The sequence below is a fragment of the Adelges cooleyi genome, unplaced genomic scaffold (assembly GCF_023614345.1).
Source record: "Adelges cooleyi isolate 19-005CV unplaced genomic scaffold, UGA_ACOO_1.1 ACOO_flye_CR_arks_rails_tigmint_CR_PRNA_651, whole genome shotgun sequence".
Taxonomy (NCBI): domain Eukaryota; kingdom Metazoa; phylum Arthropoda; class Insecta; order Hemiptera; family Adelgidae; genus Adelges; species Adelges cooleyi.
The window spans coordinates 12,483,926-12,505,491 of record NW_026096352.1 but is presented as its reverse complement, the minus strand read 5'-3'; the positions used below and the strand labels follow the sequence as shown (position 1 = coordinate 12,505,491).

Sequence of the window (21,566 nt, the reverse complement as noted above, 5' to 3'; positions counted from 1 at the left end):
TTAATTTAGTAATCTTATTCAGGAATTATTAAATACCTTTAATAGGTCTAAAAAGTAAAAAAATAAAAAAAAACTTTTTTAAAAACATGCTTTTCTAAAATAAAATAAAATAGTAAAAAATGAATTAAAAAGTAAAAAATTATTTTATTACAAGAACAATTTACCAATCAATTGTAGCATATTTTATTTAAAATGACAATTACTTTGAAAACAACCGAAAATTAATTTTGGACTATAAAGAAAAGCGTGGGCCCTATTCAACAAAGTCCCTCATAAATTTATCAGATAGTGTTTTATATTTTAAGTTTTTTTGTGATTTAAATTTGGTTTAATATTAGTGTGTGACACATACATTTCTTAATACTTAAATCAATGAATTTGGACTTTGTTAAATAGGGCCCACGCTTTTCTTTTAAGTAAAAAATTAATTTTCGATTGTTTTCAAAGTAATTGACATTTTAAATAAAATATGCTACAAATGATTGGTAAATTGTTCTTGTAATAAAATTATTTTTTACTTTTTAGTTCACTTTTTACTATTTTTTTAGAAAAGCATGTTTTTAAAAAAGTTTTTTTTAAATTTATTTATTTTCCATCACAGTCTCAGTTTATCTTCAGTCAAATATGTTGGCCATAAATCTAAAAACTGAGTCCAAAAAAAGACAAATAATGAAATAGAATTCAACCCTTTCTGTGCCCCTCGGATTTCGAAATATTTCAATACGATTTTTGAATATAATATGTGTGTTGAAATATTTCCAAAACACCCCATTTTTCCGAATGATGTCTTTCATTGTAAAAGAGCTATAGTTGTTTGTTTTCGGCCCCTTTGTTCGGTGGAACATATTATTATTCGTTTAATTAAGACAACCCGTATGGCCAAGATCTAAAGAACGACTGGCAACGAGTTTCTTTGAGCAGAAATTTTAAGTAAGTTGAGCCTAAAGTAATTATGATATTACTAATAACAAACACATGGCGCGCCGCTCGCTCCGGTGCTTTATTTGGCGAAACTTTGTATTTAGAGAAATACTAAAGGCATGTTTTCCGTCACACTGTAGTCAAAGGAAAAGCACCGTGGCGTTTATTTTCTTACACACAAAGACAATTTAATAATTATATTACTGGTGGCGAAATGTCTATAAACGCGTTGGCACACGGTCGACTGGTGAGGGGAATTCCTTATAAAGCTCTTAGTTTTTGCGAAAATATGCTATAGGGCATAAAATGTAAATCCGGGTATGCAAACTTATCACAAGGTCTCGTTAATATTAATGCCGGAGTCCTAACCTGAGAACTGTCAATTCAGACGTTTAGTTGCTCCGGTCGATAGACATTGTCATAGGCTTATGGTATACTTTAAAAGTTGCATTGAAAACGGCCATTGTAGTTGTTTCTCATGTTTATAATGGATTCACAGTATCTAGAATCCTGCTCGCTAAGTCTCAAACTATGAAGAATTTTGAATTCCGATCATGACAATGTTCTAGTATGTACTTTTGCTTTGTTTGTGTTACTATTAGTTACAGTTCCGTCACATTGAATTTTTTTTAACTTAAGTTACAATTATGGTGGTAAAAACATGGCTTTCTTAAAAAACTCTCATGTTTTGTAGAGTAGTCCGATTATATAATATATATATATATATATATATTTTTTTTTGTTGGAAAGAGGAAGACTTCCCATAGGGTGCATTGATTTTCATTTTTATTTGCGTAACTGAAAACCAAGAAAAAAATAAAATAAAATAATAAGGTGGTAGTCAATCAACCAAATCAATATTATATTTTATTTCGGTACAACTAATAAATCTTTCAATAAATAAAGGAAGTAAATATTTTATATCAATACTCAATACCATTCGTTTACATATTATTTAGTTCGTTATTTTGTATTATTTGACAAAATATATGTTAGGTAGACATCTCTTAGGTCACGTATTTGTTGCTTTCCTAGTAATCATTAAGGATTCTACTTCCAAGCATTTGTAATATTATACGGTCGTTTGAACATATCAAAAGCTAAAGTGGGCGGTGATTTTCAGTGAACAGGAGAAAGTTAATGGTCGAAAATCTTGAAGTTTTGACACTGAGGACGTAATGTGTTGTTTTTCATTTTATGTGAAAAAAAAACAGCTTTAATGGTCAGACATTCGAGGCCATTGCGTATACAGAATACTTTTGTTTTGGCAATGGTTTTTCATACATCATAAAATTACCTCGGTTGATCTCATCCATTCCTTATCATAATAGAGCTATGAAATAAAAATATAGTCTATAAAAACAGTCTCCAATACGTTTGAGCTCATATGTGTCAAAATAATTATTGTCGATCTGCTAATGGAACAAGCTATACAACAAACTGTATTCACTTATGGACACTTTTCCATTAACAGTTTTGCAAAAATACACATTTTTAAAATACCGGTTGTGTCGATACTAATGTAAATGACGAAAACAAATATTATAAGAGTGTGTTTCATTTTCAAACGACAGCGTTACATGACTATAGAGCTATAAAAATAACATTATCGAAACACTAGTTCGTGGGATCAATTTGTCAGGCATCCTACATACAACTAAAAAGCTCTGCGAATGATGCCGTCATATTTTAATTAAGTTGAATTATTGCTCTATCAAAACTTTTACACTTAAAGAAATGTACATTATCAACATTTTAAAACGCATCCATTAATGGTTGACCACCAAAACTAAACTCATAAAATTTCCAATTTAATTGAGAAATTATTTAAGAATTTTTTTTTTTAAGACTAATGGAAAAGTCTTATTATGATTATTTTGTTTTTTTTATTTATCGTTGCAACTAACAAATAAAATAGATTGACGAGATAAGCATTACGGTATTAATTTTCAAAAGAGAAACTACTACGTTTTTGTGATCTCTCTAAAGCGAATGTTTGTGTTTATGACTTTTCATCAAAGAACTATATTGACCTTATTAATAAATTATATCGTGGAACTTCAGAGGCAAAACTGGTGGATGATATTTAAATATATATATATATATATATATATATATATATAATATATATAATATATATCTGCCATTATATTATACTAACTTCCCAGACCATAGTTGATATTTGTATTGATTAATATAATATTAATGTATTCTCTTTCTTCCTTTAACGCTTGAAACACTTATAAACTTTTCTTATAAATTCGAAATGAACGGTCGGGATATTTATATAAGACATACAGTTCTGATAGTAATAAACAGATTAGTTTCCAATATAAATTTGCATATACAAAGTAAAAGTTTTTTGTGTACTCTGCCCACTGGAAGTTATAAAATACATTCGTACTAAGTTATATTATGGAAAAAAACATTTAGTTTCTTGTAATAAATATCAAACCGGTGAACCATAAAACGAAGCAAAAACAAATTTTCGGAGAGCAAAGGACGTTTTTTGCCGAATAAAAATTGGATGCGTAGAAAGAAGAAGTAAGTTCGAACTTTAATTCAACGGTACAACAAGAATAAAATATTATTATTGTTATTTTAGGTATATTAAAAGTTTCAACTTATTCCGAGAATACTATTCACTAAAATGTTTTTAAAAAAAACTGTTTGTTTTGGGAAAATGTATTACCAAATATTTCACGACACTATAATAGTTATTAAAAGTACATATTAATTGTCAAGTTACTTTTTAATATATCTGACCTAAATATTAAAATGGAAAAAAGTTTAAATGAATATTTGTATTTTTTTTTTTTAATTATTAATGTTTCGCCGTTCCGGTAGAACAATGACACAACTGCAATAATTGAAATTTTACAGGAGAACCAAAAAACCAAATTATTTTCACTAAAATGTTATGGGATGTAATTTTAATGGAATGGGAATGCTTGGGAAATTATTACAACTATAGTTACGTCGTTAAACCTTATGCGTTCCCTATATCTAAACACATTGAAGCATTTAGTCCATTTTACCAAATTTTGCAGTTGTGTTATTGTTCTACAGGGGCGGCGATATGAATTCTAAATTAGCGTTATAGAAGGTTTCTTTAAATATTATTTTGCTACATAAAACAATAATTTAAAAAACACTGTGCAATTTTGCAGTTAGAATTTATTTACAAGAGATATATGTTGAGAATCTTAGTGTTTTTTTTCTTATGTTATTTAATAAGGAAGTTAGAGAATGAGTGATACATTAAATTAATAAATTAATAAATTGTTTAACACTTTTATATACTTTCAATTAAAAAATATTGGAAACTAGTGTTTTAGCATATAGTTTTAAATTCATATAAATCTTCATAAAAATCATATAAATCAAAAATCCTCAGAATGTCTTCTGTAAATAGTTTAAACTGTTTAATTAAAAAAATTACTTATATTAATTTTTAACGTTATTTTGTATTGGATTTCTTTGAGTGTGTTTTTTACACCACCGACCGGTCTTAATATTGTTGTATTCATCTATCTTCCGATTTGTCAATTGCGAAGATTTATTTTTTGACATTAACGACTTAGTTATTGAGGAAAAACAATAATAATTGCAAAGCCACAACAATTTTCACCAAATTCAATTTCCAACGCATCGAGTAGAACAACAAAAAAAAACTATTTATAACGTTTTTAAAAAAGTCGAGTGAGACTAATTCAAATATCGTTTCACTTGTCTGAACTCTGAGACATGACAACGTACGCTAATAGAGTACACCCAACTGGAGTTCCGTTCATATTGCATTGTCAGGAATCTACTTGAACAAATAATTATGAAATGGTTTTGTTCTAATTATACTATCCAATGCAAATGAAGTTATTCGAGCATCTTTTTCATAATAATTGTACGTCGCAGTAACCAATTTTACAGACTCTTGGTCAAGTATATATCTCTCGACGGTATGTTTCTGCGGCACTCAACCCTTAATTAATCGAACGTTAATTAATAAACTCCAAGATGGCGATTGTTTGAACGAGTCAATTATAAATACTAACGTTGCTTACCGAACCATTTGCAAGTGACAAAAACTCAAGTACACGGAAAATTGCTATTACTTAGCCAGTCTTCATCAACAACTGAACGAGCTAAACATACTTAATTTTGACTTAAAATTTTATGTCCAGAGAATTTGTTTTACGATGTTAGCTCTCATATATATTTTAGTAGATAATTGTAACAAAATAAAAGTTATGTGGTGTTACAAATCTAAAATACCTATTACCTTTAAAAATAATGAAAAAATTAATCCTACTGATTGAGTTCAATAAATAAAAAATGATAACACTATCAATATTCTTATATCATATTATTATATTATTATTCATATTATTTATATAATTGTTATGAAAAAAAATCGTTTAGTCAAAACTCGAGTAAAACTAATGTAATCAAGTGCTGATTTTTAAATAGATATAGGCACAATAATACAAAATATAAAACTTCCTTGTTAGGGTAAGTATATATTTTGTATTTAAATATTTTTAAGATGTTTTACATGTTTTACAACACTAAAGCGGAGAACTAAGACAAAATATTGTTTTATTTTATTAAAACGAAACCTTGGTATTTTTACCATTATAAGTATATTTAAATACATTATAATTCAAAAAGTGCATTATTGATTTCTTGATTGGCACTGACAACAAACTTTTACGTTGACGTTTTAACATAATTTTTTATTTATTATTATTTTTTTACTAAGAAATCCAATACAACTCGGTATTACAGATGAAACGACAATGATCCAACACAAGACTAAGATGTTTGACCGTTTCATAATGAATGTTACATGCACTTGTGATTTTCTTTTTCTTTCCCGGTTGATATAGGTCAATACAAAGAAGCAACATTATATTTTCCTATCAACCTTTTTATGGAACGTCGACCCAAGGGACCCCTACAAGCCATAGAGACTGTAAAAATATTTTTGGAAATAATATATTATTTTTAGTGTAATTCCTAACATAAAGAAAACATAATCGAGTAACCCAATTCTTTATCAGCTTCTGTGCATGAAAGTAAAACAAAAAAGGACGGTTACTCGAATCAACATAAAAGGACAGTTTGTTTATATTATATGGATCAAGTGGGTCCTTTTGAGGGTATAATGGAAATCCAGTTGGTTTGATTGCCTCGGTTTCAGTAAAGGACCAAGTCCGTATTACAAAACCTATAATAAATACGAGTAGGTACGTTATTTGCATCTGACCCTATTTTCTAATGATTATGTTTAATACGTATTGTTATTATTATTATTATTTGACCGTTATGGAACAGATTGTCGTTTCTTATACTGAAGTGGGCTTCAGAAAGTTTTTTTTATTGAAATAATATTTTAATATTACCTATTGCATTTGTGTGCAGTTTTCGGCTAATTATTTATAAGTAATCCATGTTCGTCGGAAAACTAGACAACGTTCAAAGGGTTTTGTGATTTGAATATTTTGTTTGATTTGTTTAAATTCATTAACAGATCCAATTTTGGATATATAAAAATATAAGTGATACAGAATATGTTTGTTTATACTTATTACTTGGAAAAGATACCAAAACGTTTACTGTAATGTATAAAATAGAAATTATAAAACTTCTCCTTTGGCTTAAGTACTAAAAAAGTCGTTTGACATAATATGCATTCTGCATTTTCATAAATAAAAATTCTAAGTACTTTCGCGTGATTATGTTTTTGTATTTGATTAGCATTGGAAATTTTAACTCTTATTAATTCTAACTTAAAAACTTGAAAAATGTTTAGATTTAAAAACATATTTTTAAAATAGAAATATGGCACTGTAAATTCATTCACTTGACATTGCACGATTAAAATAGTTTTTATAAAGTTACAGCCCATTGAAATTGATAAAACCGATAACTTGAAAACAGAAGTATTTTCTATTTGTATATAAATCCATATAAATCTACATTAAGTGCTTATGTATTTAATTATGCAGCAGTACATATTAATATTAATTATAATAGTAGTACAATATTAAAGTGAAGTGTTCAAAAGCTTAATATTCCCTAGGTAAAGTTATATAATTATTGTATGGTAGTAATTTTACTATTATCTCTGGACGACGATGGATTTTAATTGAAATATAGTGCACGGTTCGATCAAAATCCATTAGCATCGGTTCGACGATAAACAAATAGCAAGTTCCTATGCTATACAGTGTGACGGTTTAATTCGATTTCAATATATTACGGAGAGTATATAACCATAATATAATCATAATAATAATTGTTATTGCTACTACCGGCACTCCATACTTGTACTGAAACCCTTTGAGCAAACAATTCTGATAGTCTAGTATCAGTATAGTGAAATATAGAGGCAATAATTTAGTTACATTGTACCTATAATGGCTGACGGTGGCCCATAAATTATTAAGCTAACCCCAAGTCCCAGCTTTGTACAATACTCTGTACATAGGGTGATCCATACATCGTATTTCACTTGTTTTTCCGAAAATATTTACAATTTTGTAGGTTTCATTTATATATGTATAATGTATAATTTGTAAAAGCAATATAATAACTATTACAAATTGTTAAACTAAAAATTGAAGAATCTTTAGCAAAAAAAAAAAAAACAATGTCTTATATTCTATGATTATTCCATGCACTCCAGTTTTGTTTTTTTTTATCAACTAATGATTGATAAGGTATACATGTGTTTCTTGCATGTTGCTATTAAATTCAAAAATGGTTTTCTACTTTTTCCTAGTGTTTTTTTAAATAATTTAATAGTCATCATTTATTCAGAGCATATTACTCATTTTAGCTTGAATGCCTTAAAAATAAAAACAGGCAGTCTTAAACTGCGTTTTTTATTTGACGGTACACGCTGCATTCTACAAATAATTCATTTCCATTACTTAAACATTTGAAGTTCTTTTATATTTGTCTATTATCATACATAATTGTGTGAAATTGAGTACAAGTAGTGCTTAGTAGACTAGATAATAAAGTAAATAAAATAAATAATATATAAAATAGTTCGAAAAATGATCAAATATGTGATTTGAGTAAACGAAATTGAGTAATCAATATACTCGAGATGAAGTCGACTCCAGATAGTAAGAATAGTGTACAGAAAGGCGAGGTGGAAAAATTACTTATTCAAGTATATTCAATGGTACAAATATATTATGGTGACTGCCTGATAGTTAGACTTACGCATTTTTAAAAATATAAAAAATATGTTAGATCCCCAAACATTAAAGTTTAAATACTTTTTATGTTTTGTAATTAATAAATGGTAATCATAAAATAGAAATTAAAAATAAAGACTTATCGTATTCGGAATAAAATGGTCAATGGTTATAATTTTATTTATTAATTAAGTTCTTTGGAGAATTATAGAAAGAGTAAAATTAATATTATTTAGTATGGCAGTATGACATTACTTATAGATACATATGTAAATGCACTTATCTAATATACGACGTGTTTTTTAAAACTTTCACGGGCAAGAGGTGGAATTTATATATCTTTTGCGTAAAAAAAGTATGATTTCTGATTTATAGATTTGCCACATAAAGAAATTGGTTAGGCGGTTTAGAAGATAATATTATAGTGAATCGAGGGAAAAAAAATTGACACTTTTCTGATGTTACTGTTCATAAAACATGTTATCATAACTTTTTTTGTTTTTAAATGTTTTATTGGACATATTCAAATTGAAAAATTATAAAACTACAATTCACCTTGTGTTTTATTATTTTTAATGAGGTAAAACTTACAATACAATAATATAACTAGTTCATCGTATCATACCTCTAAAATACACTGAAACATTCATCAGCGTTTTAAAATAAAACATTTATCGTTTGTAAGAAAAAAAGGCATCTTATGAGCATTGAACTCTATTTTCTAACTATATGGAGTGTTATGTTGGAGGTAGCACAGATCCCACTCACATATTATGTATGCTGAAAAGCTAGGAAAGAGTATTAAAAAAATAATTATTTCCCTTAAAAATAAACACTTAAGTTTTGTATAGGTATACGACTGAACGTTATTATTTGAGTTTTAACGTTTTACATTAGGAAGAAACAAACAGCAACCAGATCTGGGCAATGGGCAGTATTTGAATTGTAACTTTTTATTTTTACATCAATATTTTTATCAAATGACTCTAACTTATAGAAAAAATAAATAACTATATTTATTTATATTTGAAAAAAGCTAAATAATAATTTTAAATACATTTTTGTTTGAACGAATATAAGTAGTACTTTTTTAATTTTTCCCTCGAATAGTTTTTTTGTTATTTAATACAAATATATAGATTAAATATTTACATACTTTAAACAAAAAATGTTTATATACATAACTTTTTAGCGTCGTATAAATGTATAATCGTATTATGCAAGTATTAAAATGTGTACTCGTGTAACATATTATATTATTTATATTTATAACAAGTGAGTTAAAACAGTAAAATAATAGGCATACGATGAATTAAAACTGTATTTAAATAAACTCAGCTCCACATCAAAGCTAAATTATTACTTGCAGTTCTGAACAGTGAATTCTCTGAATCAGTAATAAAAATCATTTTATTTGAAATAAAAAATATTCAACACATTAATTAACTAAAGTCTAAATGTATGCTAATTGTATATTATTTAATTCATTATATTTTGCAATTTATTTTTCGTTATTTAAAATAAAAATTCCTCGGATCAGTCTGCATCTTTTACAAGTCACAATTGGAAAAAAGTTGTGAATATTATTAAAATTGTTGTTAATATTTTTAATACAATAAGTTCACAATTGTTTTTAAATTAGTACTTATTATTTAAAAATATATATATTGACTAGTTATGAAACTAGTTACCTATAAAATCGAATTGTTGGGCCAATTGGTATTATTTTTGTTTTACAGTTGATGATTAAAAAAATATATGGTTGATACAAACGTGTTATTTCACAAAAAAATCAACATAATAGTACCCTGAGTAACCCTAAAAATGAAAATTTGCAATTTATTTATTTTTTATTCACTATTTTATATTCAAAAAATCTAAGACATTTATTTTTAAGACTTATTTATTGAACTTTTTCTTTTCTTTTGTAATATACATAACTATATATTACTACAAGCTATAGTTTTATGTACAGTATGGTAGGTATTAGATAAATGTATAGGGTTTTGATTCATAAAATGAATATGATTTCTTGACTGGAAGTTTGTAATTTAGGCTTTAAGTATAAATTAATATAGTAATGGTCGTAAATAAAGGAAATCTGCTTCAATGGTTCATGAGTAAATCCAAATAATTAGAAAGTGATTTATTAAAAAAAGGTAAAACTATTTGTCTAAAATAATGAATCTTAATACATGGTGCCATCTGTCAACAAAAGCGCTTTAATAGCAGAATGGTTCAATTTCGAATTGCTTGGACTTCACCTGCTTACATTTTAAAGATATAATATTTAGAAGTAGAATAGAATAGGTACAATGTCTCTATTTTGCATTACTCGTAGATAGTAAGTTTTTCTCGGACCTATATTGTACAATTGTCAGTAAAGTTAAACGATCAGAGAATATGTTTGACTGAAGACGTTTTTTGAAGTGGAAAATATAATCAGGAAAAACCACATAAAGCGTATTTATTATTTAATTTGGTTTCAAAACTGAGGACAAAATGAACTAAAAAATTCACATTATTTTTTGTACAATCAAAATTAGATTCAGTGAACTATAAATCATTTTGCAACCATCATCGCGCTCTGTCAGTTAAATGGCTGACTGCGTTCGGTTTTATTTAATCACCATTATTTTATGTCCAATGGCGTTAGTAATTTAATCAATTTTTTTTAGATTACCTTCAATTTTCTACCTAATTAGATATTATTTTGAGTCACGGACCGTAACTCGAATTACATTACATTTACACCTTAAACGCAACTTTTTTTTTCTTATCGCATGCTTCTAAAAACTTATCAGTGACTAAGAAAAAAATAATTAAAATAGCGTAAATATTAAAATATGGTTTGGTAAAAAAAAAATAAAAGCTTTTCTTTGACTTAACGAGTTCACAGTAATAAAAAAAAAAATCGCGCTCTTGTTGAACAACCAAGGATTTTTTAAAACATTTTTTATGTAAATGAGCTTGTCCGTTATCATTATTTACCCTAGGAACGTCGTCAGATCCGCATTCATAATTACAGTAGGCCCGAATCTCGGAATTAAATATTATCAAATCTAGGAAAATCCAATTACCACTTTTATCTGAGCGAAAACTAATTTATGCAACGTACGTTAATTGACGTTGAGTAATTATAACGTGGGATAAATTATGACCAACAAACGTCATAATATGTATTATTATACTTATATTTATATAAATCTCCACAGTCCCTTAAATATACTTGAGAATTATTACTGTACTAGGGACCTTTACACCATAGACATATTAAGTACAGGACTGCGCCTCCCATACACCCTGCCTATACCGCCAGCGGGATCAATATCAGTAGACAAAGGACAGAGAGAAAGGCTGGAATCCCATGGAATAAAAAATTGAAAAGACATGGAATAATGAATTTTAATTTAGCGGTTAAAATTTAAATGGTTAAAATTACAGATTTGTCCAAAAATATATGTTTTTACTTGGAACGTTGCTAAAAATACTCTGAATCAAGTTATGAATCAGATATTTATATTCTTCAAAATATTTGAAGGGCACAGGGGAAGAAGAGTACAGTTCATATTTTCCATTTCTAGATAATGACACCAATCAATGGTACATTGGGGATACAATTAAACGTCGAAATCCATTTGGTGAAAGATAGATTATAGTAAGGCCAACTTTGCGCTTTAAAAACGGTTGGCATATAGATTCGTAAGCGCAGACTAACTTTGTTTTTGCACTCCTGCAAAATTGTTATAATTGGACTACTACCCTTCTTCCCCTGTGCCCTTCATTAACAAGGTATCTATTGTGGGACAATTTTAAAATTATTTTTAGTTAATTTATAATCCCTATGTGAAAAATTGCAATATTTAAAGTTTTCTAATGATTTGATAGTAGTAAAGTAAGAATTTTTTAATTTTTCTTTAAGAAATTGTACTAAGCGATTTTAATTTAAAGATAAATCAATCACAATATTACTTTATCACAAGCTGTTGGGCAACCATATTATCTTCATATAACCGTGGTAATAACACAGTAATATATTTGATAAATCATGTAAAAGACAATAATATATTTGATAATTTATGAAAAAAAACAATAACTGTTCTCAATATGGCGTCTTTCTATTAGTGGGCATTTTCATAAGCAGTTGACTTTAGGCAATGTGTGTTCTACATATTGAGTTCAGTGGCTTATACTCTGTTCTTAAAGAGTGGAGACTAATTTTTATTCGTCAACTACTGGATGAGTAAATGGCACCACCATAGTTACTTTTTAGAGCCAACAGTTAAAAGAGTTTGCTAGTTAATAGGTACTTCTCATTAAAATACCTATAATACTTTATTCTAAAGTCTCTAATTTCTGTGATTTATGTTTGATAAAAATATATAGTGTTTAACTAAGCAGAAAAATAAAAATGTATACAATTTAACTTGATAATTGAAAAATTACAATAGCCATATTATTCTTTATAGACATTTCACCATGACCGATTTTACTTAAATTACATTTTTTTTCCACTGTTATTAATGATCAATCTATGACTACATATTTGTCATCATAATAAATATTTTTCGATCTTAGGTTAGATTAGGTATTGTTGTTTTTTAAATCTATCCATACATTGAATCCATCATCATCATCATGTTCTAAAGGCAACGCCTTGTCGAGTTAGCCATATGTGTCTGTCTTTTGCTGCTTCCTCTAGTTGTTGGTAGGATGCGCAGCCCATCTTTTCTTTTATATCATGGAAATAATTTGTTGGGACACATCATTGGCTATTTAGGTTAGGGATCTCTAATGCAGTAGTTTCCCTCTTGCTAGCTGCATCGCAGTTGGTGAGCCAGTACTTGAAGTATTTCCAAGCTGCCTCTACCATGTCCTTCCATTTCCATTATTTCTGCTACAGAAATCGTCAATGGTTGGTAGTAATGTAGCTGCTTCCCTCCGTTACCTCCTTTTAATCGCCTCTTACGATAAGCAGGAGTTACTGCGGACCTATTCTAACCCCGGAACCACACAGGTTATTGAATGCATACATATTATTATTATTTATTACTTCTTACTATCACTTATTACTTGATTATACATTTGCATTTCTTCTATATTACTAATTCATAAACATAGGGTTTACTCTTTTTATACATAATTTTGTCTAAATTATTGTTAACTATGTTTACTTACAAAATTTGGAGAACATTATTTTTTATTTTATTTTTTTAATAAATGAACTACGTTAACATTCTTAACTCCAGATATGTATAGTAAGTCGGTAAGTTTAATAAGTACACTTAAGTATACAAATCAGATTAAAACAATGGTCTAGTAATTTAAACAATCGAATTAATGCACAGACTTTGAATAAAGTGAAATTGTACAGATAAAGATAAACTTTCTTGAGAAATATGTTTATTTGCAGTAATTTCCCACACAGTGTTCATAGATCGTTATTATATTAAATAATTTTTACTATTATAATAACATATATAATGATAACAGTTAATATTTTAACAACTTTATGAGTTATTTTTTTCAGTAATAAAAAGGAAAAACGTATAATAATTAACAAAAAGTAAATGTTCTACAATTCAGATTAACTACTAGGTACATTATTCATCAAATGAAATGAGTAATGACACTGTTTTGAAGAATTATTTGAAAACAATTATTTAAAAATAAATCAAAACAATTATAATAATATAAACTTAGTACCATAATACTGCTATATATATGTATCATTTACTGTAAAAGTGTACTATTTCCTTGTAATTGAATTTTGAAATAATGAGCTTTTTGTAAATTAATGTGTGTGAAAAACAATACAAAGATTCATTCAGTGTGTTCTATTTTTAAAATTTTTTTTGCATTTATTGGAGTTGCTTCTCTTTTATAATGTAAGCTATGAATAAATGTGATTCCATTAAGTAAAAATATATATATATACATATATATTTAAAAAGTTTGAAGTAAAACCACTTTTACAATAAACTACCATAATGAACTGATAATTAATATTAACATATTCAAATTTAGCATTAAAACCATATTATGGACGTAGAAATATAACTAACAACAATATAAAACGTAAGCAAGAAATTAAATAATTATTCATGTTTAAATCATAATAAACCATAAGAAATTAAATTTTTTTTATAATTTTTTTCAAGTAAAATTGTATGTGAAAAACAATTATTTTCAATTACCCGAAAGTTTAACTTTTTGGACTAATTTTTATAAATAATATATTAATTTTATTTGAACTACTTTAAATGCGTTGAGCAATCAGTACTTTTTTTTAATTACACTAATACAAAAAGTAACTAGATCATATAAATATAATATAATATAAATATATTATGTATGAGCCGTCGAGAACAAAAGTGGTGAAAGTCGCGAAACTTCATAGGTGAGAAACAAAAAATTCAAGTTGAAAATATGTTATATTGATTTTTACAAGTTCTTCTGCCTCACAACGGCTCATTTTACAAGATAATACTATTTTAAATTATAAGTATCGAAGTCAATTAATTAATTTTCCGCAATGTTAAAAAAATAACAGTTAATAATTAAAATATAACACAATTAACTTGTTAACATCAATACTTCCTGGTTTAAATATTATATATATGTTAATGCAATGGTTCTTTAAATTTCGAATATAAAATAATATTAATAGGTATATTACAATTTAGCAATAAAATCGCGTGGACGTCAAAGTATTAATAACAAAAATATAAGACTTGAACCTGAATATTCATATAGTAACAAATATGAAATTACATTTAAAAAAAATCACATATTTACTAGCTAAACAGTTTGATTATTCACAGATAGGGTTTTAATAATAATTCTCATAATTCAGTAAACATTAGTTATGAATTTATAAAGTCTCAAATTTTAAATTAAATATAACGTAGTACAATATTTTAAGTATAACATATGGACATAGCTTTTGAATAAATTTGGGAAAGAATTTTATTATTATATACCTAAAACTGGTAGTCTCTAAAAATTATATTACTATAAATAAATGGGTAATGTCTGTATTGTTAAAGCCATAATTTACAAAGTGTTCATAATGTTATGTACATGGGAGAAATTTGGGAGAGATTGGGTATGCATAACACTCTTAGTTTTGATATTAGCTCCTCACCCTCCCCAAAAAATGGTTTGTATTTCTTAGCATATGCAGTGAAGAGAAAAGATTTTGTAATATTTCCATTTTTAATTATTTTAACGAAATTACGCCCTTGGTCATGAGACAATTTCATTTATAATATAATTTATTGGTTTAGCTAAACACAGTTTATAGGTATAAAATATGTAGGTACTTATTTGACTTTAAAAAGTTACCCCCTTTTAAAATTATAATCTTCACTTGAATAGCATAAACTATTTATGATAACTTATTATGACAATGGTTTAATACATAAAAGTAAAGACTCCTAAATTTAGACTAAAAAACCAAACATAATAATACATGGTATGAAATAATCCAATTAATTTAAATAGATAAATTATAGTACAGTACAATTATATAAAAATAATATTTAATTTACTTTAAAAAGAAACAATGATTGTAACATATATTTCAACATAGGTAGATGTATTACTAAAATCTAGGGTTGTGGTAAAGCCACATAATATTATTTAACAATGTACAATAGGGTTGTTCAAAAAAAAAAAAAATTTAGATATAAAGGGCTACCTCTTAACTATTTCCCATACACAAAAAGAGATATTTTGTAAAATTTTTAGATTTTTAAAACAATTTTACTGTTTGCTCAACGCGTTTTAAGTATGTGGCCATAATTACTAAAACAAACGTCATCGATTATTCAAGTTTTAGTCTAATATCATTATAAGAATACATAAATTATATCTTTATGATTAGAATAAAATTTTTATTTGTTTCAAATATAAATCTGAAATTTATTACGTTAACTCCGAAACATGTGTGATTAAATAATACATTCTCAATATGAAATGGACTAAACATTTTATGTCATTTGGTGAATCATTATGTGTATTATAATTAGTACAGTTTTTTAACCTATGTTAAAAATGTATACCTTTTTTGTAATTTTAGCGAGCATTACAATAAACTTTCTGATACTGAAAAATGTGTATTACACGTCAAATAATATAAGGCTTATATTTAGTGAATTTTGTTTTATTTTATTAATTTGAAAAAATATACATCAATATAAATTAATGTAAGTTAGTGAAAATGTTTGTGAGGGAAAATATTTTGTTTTTTTTGCAATTTGTTTAATATCTAACAACATATGAAGATTGTGCTGTTTGCAATTAGACAACTGTGCCTCAATTATTATACAATAATAAATAACCATTTAATCTGTTCACATCATCATTTTAATATTTGGTTAGTTTAATTTACCGTTTTTGAGTATGACGTTTTTAATTTACATTTTTGAGTATGACGTTAAAATTACAAAAGCTGTAGATATATTTTTATATAGTTAAGTGAAAACATTTTCACTGCTTATGTTACACAAAATGACTAACCAGATGACAAATTAAAAAAAAGGATTTTAAAACTAAAAAAAATGTACTCTACGCAGAAAATAGAACGATTTAGCTAATTAAATTATTTAACCAAAAATTTAATATTTAATGAGAATTTCTATGGTTTTTACTTAGTATTTGAACCATTTATTTACGAATGTCACAATTTTTTTGAAAAAATATACATATTAAAAGTTATAATAAAATTTATTAGAAAAGTATTTAATTGTTATTCATAAATTTAAATAAGTGTAGATTATAAGAATTAAATATATTTTTTATAATGTTTTCAAATAAAATTGTAAGTGAAAATCAATTCTTTTTAATTTCCTGAAAGTTTAACTTTTTGAACTTAACCCCTTTAAAAAAAATATAGATTCATTTTTGGTCAAATTACTTTAAATGCGTTGAGGAATCAGTTAAACTGTTTTTCAAAAACTCAGATGTTCACAAAATGTGTGTATAAAAACAATCTAAAACTTAAACCAGAAACTTTCTTGATAATACGTTAGTTTACAAAAAAAAAAAAAATATTGAAAATAGTATAAATAAAATTCTTTAAAATAGATAATATTATGCAAATTGATGCTAATTTTTTTTTAAATGAATAAATTTTGACAAATGATAATTAAAACGTCAATAAGAATTACATATATGGACAATTGGTACAATGCGTGTAAAAAAGATTTATATTACACTAATACAAGATCGTATAAAATATGTATAGGAATGTTAAAAAATAACAGTTAATAATTCAAATATAATACAATTAACTTGTTAACATCAATACTACTGGTTTAAATATAATATATATATATATATATTTATATTTATATATATATATATATATATGCTGATGCAAAGGTTCTTTAAATTTTGAATAAATAAATAATATTAATAGGTATAATACAATTTAGCAACAAAACCGTGTGGACGTCAAAGTATAACTAACAAAAATATAAAACTTAAGCCTGAATATTCATATAGTAACAAATATAAAATAACATTATAAAAATCAGGTATTTATTAGGTAAACAATCTATTACTTCGAAAACTTTGTTTTAATTATTTAGATACAAAGGTTTTTTTTTTTAATTCTCATGATTCAGTAAACAATAGTTATAAGTTTTAAACATTTTAAACTAAATAGAATATAGTATAAGTCTTAAGCTATAACATACAAACATAATTTTTAAATAAGATTGGGAAAGGATTTTATAAATTTATACCTATAGCTGGTAAGCTGAATAGTCTGAAAAATAAAATTACTACAAATAAAGTATGGTTAAATGGCTGGTTAATGGCTGTATTGTTAAAGCCACAATGTACAAAGTAATTAAAATGTTATATTAAGATAGGCACACTCCTAGTTTTGATATGGCTTAACTATGACTTCTATAATGATTATAATTATGATATAATTTATTGTTTTAGATAAAAAAAATATACAGGTATTATATTTGACTTATGAAAGTTACTCTCTTTTAAAATAATATTTTTAACTTGAATCGTTTAAATTATGTTTGATAAATTTTGTATGATAATAATTTTATACATAAAAATAAAGACTCCTTAATTTAGATTAAAAAACCAAACATAATATTACATAATTTGAAATAATCATATTAATTTAAATAAACGAATTAATAAATTGATTAATTTAAACAGGTTAATTCAATTAAATTACACTTTTATAATAATATTAAACAACATTAAATAATAATATTACATCAATATTTTTCAACATGGATATACTATAAATTACTAAACTTTAGGGTTCTGGTAAATATACATAATATACAATACACATATTATGAGAGTTTAGAACAGGATAGTTTTAAACATGTATTCTATTGTACAATAATAATACAAATTATACAATATCATATAATTAATGTCATCATTATATATAAAATTTTAACGTAAAATCGGTTATGGATTGATGCCATACTTTAAGTTTAAAATGTTGTGAAACTTAATGTGTGTCGACTATATCTGTGATGTTATTTAGCCTTTCTTCATTACTTATGAAGCCTGAACATCGCCAAACCTCGCCGTTTAGGATAGCTATAAAAATATACATATACATATAAGTTTGAAAAATGTATACAACTATAAAATCTTGAAATTGAAGTTATTTTACTCCAACTATAATACTTTGGTATATTGGCTCGTAATAGTTGTGTTTCTAATATTTAAATGACTATTGTAATGCTAATTGAAATCCTTCCCAGTAAGTATACCATAATTTTTACATCATTATAAATGGTGATAAAGATTAGTTACAGCATTAGGTTTAGGATTTATTTGGATTCTTTCTCATATAATTATATCTGAGTTTTGACTTATATTCCTGAATTTCTGATAGCATTTTGAACATGTCAATTGGTTGCATTTATTTCATTTTATTATATCATTTTTTAGATACTTTCTGTCAAAATGTGACATTAGTATGGTCTTTGGTAACTATACAATATATGCGTTACAGCAAATACAATTTTTACTTTTATATGTTTTAACTATTAAGAGTGACTATTAAATTTAAATTTATTTTCAATTGATAATTAACTTCGGTTTAAAAGAAAGCGTATATTTTATACACATAATCATTGACAGTTGATATTATATGGTTTAAGAGCCTTTTAAAACACATTTACCTTTATGGGTTGTTTTAAAATATATAACATTATGTAATAATAATATTACTACCATCAACACGTTTTTAAACATTTTAGAATACTAATACTTATCTCTTTTTAGTTTTAGGCTAAGCTAATTTACCTTCATCCCAAAACCTTCACTGGATCATATGGAACTGGAGTTGTCTATCAACCGTTTCGTCGTTAGTATTTTATTTGTTTTCATGTGTATTCCTATTTTAGCCATGTATACACTTACCTTAATACCATACTCTGAGTTATCTATATGGATATTTTGCTTGGTGAGTACCTATCATATAACCAGCTGGGAGGTCGGATGTTCGATTTAGATTTTAGAGTACAAAATCTATTTCAAAAAACCTACGAAAACGCGTTTTTCGCGACCTAAGTTATATTAAGTAGCTTATAAATTGTGAATCCTTAACGTGGTCAAATGGAACGAATTGAAAGAAAACGTTAATTGAATTGTAGAGGCGAAACAGAGTAGTTACATGAACTAAATTGCAGCTATCCAAAGAAAAGAAGAAGAACCACTAACCTATTTGCGAAGAACAACGACAAAGTAGTACAAAAAATAGGTCTAAAATAGAATGAATCGATTTAGAGCACTAATAATGGAGTGAAAATGTAGTGTGTAGTAATAGATGTTGTTTTAAAAAACATTTATGAATATAATGCCGCTCAGTGCGGGTACTGAATTAATACTTGAAATAACAGCCATAAAACTGTACAATTAAGACTTCCTACAGGGAGCATTGAACTTTAAATTTCAGAGTTCTATTTTTAAACGCTCAATAGTTTGGGTATTACTAATTTTTGCTTTATCGTTTTTTATTTAAGTATGTTCAATGCTCCATGTTGAAAGTCATTCTCTTTAAAAAAAAAAAAAATAATAATAATAATTTAGAGAGTAAAGCGGCGTAGAGTGAGAGTTTTTCCTGTGAAACATGTTTTCACCACCAAAATAGCTATATTTAGTTCATATTTTGTCCCTTGATAGTTGGCCACGAGCCTTATAAGCCATCCAAAAAGTTAAGTATAAATAAGCTGGTACTATCAAAGTGTAAAGCTTTGCGTCGTTTGTCTCCTGTTTGGTTCTACCTAGTTAAACTGGTTCTATAAGGGTAGTGCATATGTATGATTTCGATCAGCCGTCTAGAAGATCAACAACAGAGCGTAAAGTGCTTTGGTGTTTACTTGTAGACAGCAATTGAACATAATTGAAAACGTCCACGGCACGCTAATGTACTGCCATTTGTTTTCAATTGTTTAATATAAATAAATACAAACAGTAAGGTAATCAACTGATATATTATATATTTCTTAAGAACATATTTTTTTTTTTTATTAATTTCGTTGTTATAAATTAAAAATATATAAAAAAAACAAAAGGGTGGATGTCTGCCGAGTGGTACACTGGACGCTCTTTTCTCTCAAGTCTTCTTATCAAGTGACATATTCTTGTTATTCGAATTTACTTACTGCATTAATATAAGTATTTGTGCATGTACACATAAATACCATTGCAAACATTATTATTTCCTTGACGAAAATAAAGGCAACATAATATTTAATATTTCTATTATGCGTACGCGACACTTATATTGTTTTGACGGTTTACTAAATAATTGTTAGTGAATTGTCATTCAGTATTTTAAACGTCGATGGACTCTAGCGCGTGGTGCTCTTTCGTTGGCCCTGTAAACTACAACATCTAAAAAATACATTTGAATCTATAAAATTATAATTACCGATTTGCGCTAAAAATTAAAGACAAAAATAAGCGATTTTATGAAAAATACGATGTTAAATGCGTGCAAGCTATCATTAGCCATTGATGATACTCATACTATGTTGTTCGCAGTGCTTGACTTGGTTGTGGAATCGAGAACACCTAGTGTGTTAGTTGCATCTTATGTACTTTATGATATAATATAATATTTTTGTTGGTTTTGTATTTAATTTAAATGAATCGTTTTTGTTAAGTCATTTTTGGTAATGAAAAAATCACGTTAACCCATTAACCCGAGAATGCTTTAAATTGTCACTAATCGATCGTTATTTGTTTGAAATTATAATTGTGTAAAATATGTCTGAACTAAAAATAGATTCGCTATTACATTCACACGGCAATAACGCGTTAAAAAAATGTATTATTAATATTTCACAATTACTATTGTCACAAATTGTCAATACTGATAAAGAATGTTTTCAGAATACTTAAACACCCACACCTAAGTGTTATAAAATT

General features: G+C 26.4%; 1 protein-coding gene across 3 annotated transcripts in view; it reads right to left on the bottom strand.

Moving 5' to 3' along the window:
- Nucleotides 1–21,566, bottom strand: part of LOC126844132 (uncharacterized) — a 91,126-nt gene that overhangs the window by 68,395 nt on the left and 1,165 nt on the right. The gene's annotated exons all lie outside the window — the stretch shown is intronic.